The 2,789-nt window shown below is 33.5% G+C and overlaps 1 pseudogene; it reads left to right on the top strand.

Moving 5' to 3' along the window:
- The window catches only part of LOC119594095, a 13,429-nt pseudogene that overhangs the window by 9,321 nt on the left and 1,319 nt on the right, over positions 1 to 2,789 (top strand).

Raw genomic sequence — 2,789 nt, 5'->3', positions numbered from 1 at the left:
GAATTAATAAAGCTTAAAGTCTGAACATACATGAAATGTAAGATGTAAAAGAGAAATAAGGTAAAGGAAATTAATATATTTAGGAATAGATATTATACTTCTGATAAACACTTTCTTTCTCCTTTTCAGATTTGTCTTATGGAAACTCCAAACTTGACTGAATATATGCACATTCCTCAAATCATGAAAAAACAGTAGTTAAAAGAGGCTTTCAAAGATAAGGAATGATGTCCGATAAAAAGAAAGAAAAGAAAGAAGAGCCTTGAAGAAAAAACAGCTGTTAATTCAACTAAATCACAAAGGTTAAAATGAGGCTTCCAGAGAAGCACCAAGTGGAATTCAACCGAGTGCATGAAATTGGTGTGCAGAGACCAATTAATGTTGAAACTGGTTAACGACTGCTAATGAAGACCAAAATACTCAGGTCCATCAACCAATTAGACTAGAGAACATTGGATGGAAACACGAACACATGATCAAGGAAATGGCTTGGTTAAAGCTCCCAGAACAGACTTGAAAGTTATTCACAAGGGGAAGGAAGGTTGTTAAGTCAGGAGACTGCACCAATACAGAGGAAAGATACTATAGTTAAACACCAGTGCTTTCAAGAGGACAGTTCTGGGCATTGTGTGAAAAGCAATTCAGAAGGCAACAAGTATTAAAGTGTCAAAGGAACCAACACTGATGGAGCCGTTCCTCAAAATTGTGTCTATTCAGAAGATGGCCATCAGTAAATATCATTGGATCACTCCAGATGGCATTTAATGCTAATGAGACAAGCTATTTTGCCCTACAAGCCAAACTGAAGGAGACCAATTAAAGTGAATGCCAAGTCAACTGTGAATAATGTGATGGTCCACATGTTGTTATTGTTGTTGGGATTAAGAAAATGCAGCTTGTAAACATCTGGATCTTATTTTTCAGGTAGCTTTTTTTGTCTGCCCAACATAATGATATTAATCATTGTTATGTTCAATTTTATATTTGATAAGCGTTAATTGTATTATTACACTGATGTTATTATAAAATGATTTACTAGTCTATGGTTTTTTTCGGGATCATAAATTTCCTTGTCAATTCAGTACTTCTAGAGTGTTTTAAATGAAGAATCAGAGATAGAACCAGTCATTTCCAGCTATGAATGAAATAATATTCTAGATTTATATTGAAAGTATTTCCCACCATTCCTATAACGTTCACTGGATGTTCCATTTCAACCTTCCTCTTGGAACACCTCCCCTCTTTTTTGTAGCTTTGGGTGATTGACACATTTCTTTTTAGGAAATCTTGACACACTCTAACATGACACTAATGATGAAAGAAAAGTTTTTTTGCATTTATCAATTTCTCCGCTATGAATGTAAGTCCTATAGTATGAAAGAAATTTGGAGTTGTACAGAATGTATTTTAGCTTTACATCATTGTTTAAGAAATTTTGTATAAGAAGTGGGAAAAAGTGCAGGCAGGTTTTTGATTCCCTCTTCTATCCCTTCAGGTAACTCCCTTTACTACGCCTTTCGAATGAGTTCCAAGTTATTTTTTCTGAAATTTTAATGTTGTTTAATAGAGCAAGCTCCGTATTATAACTTCTAAATTTTTGAAAAAGTTTTTTGAAAATGCATTCTATAAAACAATTGTCATAGATGTATAGGTTATATTGCTTAAGATAAAAAAAAAGTGATTGCCTGCATTGCAGTTTTGATATTCTACAGATTTACATAATTTTACCTTAATTCCTCAGAATTGTTATACAGTTGTGGTGTTTTTTTGCTCTAGATTCTAGATGCACGTATCCTCATGCTTATTTTTAAATTATACAATCACTGCCATGTTGTGAATGATTATATGAATGATCAACTCCTATGCATTAAAAATAGGAAGATATAAAATTCACTAATTATGTATATTAATTAGTAGTTCTGTAAGTTCTAATTATCCTTCCATATGTGTGTAAGTGTTTACTATGGTTGTACTTGCTTATCCCATGTTACGCATTGTTCAGCTTTGTATTGGATTAACTCTTATGTACTGTGCTTCTCTCCATTTTGTGGAACGGTTGGATCTGCATCTACATCTTTTATGTGCTTTTATCCTCCCAGTGCTTGTTGGTAGAGAAGTCCTGGTGAAATCCTTAAGCACTCCAAAGGAGATATCAAACTCCCAGTGCCTTGTCTGGTGTTGAGCTGTGGAAAATGTCTTGTCCAGTCCATTCCCTCCTGTATTTTGTCTGAGTTATTATTTTTAATGGTAAAAGTGGTGTCTAATGTCTGTGTATGATAAAGTAAGTAGTGAATAACGTGGCTGATGATTAAAAGAGATTGCATATTATAATTTTAGAAGTAAAACTATTATATGCAAAGAGTTTATAGTGGTGTTCAAGTTGGAAATATTTCCTACTTGGGCGATATTGTATAATGAATGAAATGTTGGAGCAGCAGAAGAACTGAATCATTCCAGAAGTAGTTATAGGAGAATGTGAATGGTATTTTTTTTTAATGTTCAAGTATTGAGATCTGTTATAGAGTGATCTTTGTATTTGCACCTACCAACAGGCAAACTGTGATATATTTCCTTATTAATAAATATTTGATTAATTATTTATAACATTTTTATTTGGACCTAAAGATCAGGATCTCATATGGGGACTGTTTCTAGCCTAGGTCCAAATATTCGGATGAGTAGACCAGGAGATACATTTGCAACATCTATAGGTAACAGGAGGGTCACAGGTGGTATCCATAGTTCATACCGCTGAACAATCTTAATATAATAAGATATAGTATCATGTG

This window comes from Penaeus monodon, chromosome 33 (assembly GCF_015228065.2).
Source record: "Penaeus monodon isolate SGIC_2016 chromosome 33, NSTDA_Pmon_1, whole genome shotgun sequence".
Classification (NCBI taxonomy): domain Eukaryota; kingdom Metazoa; phylum Arthropoda; class Malacostraca; order Decapoda; family Penaeidae; genus Penaeus; species Penaeus monodon.
This window is presented reverse-complemented; position numbering and strand designations above follow the sequence as displayed.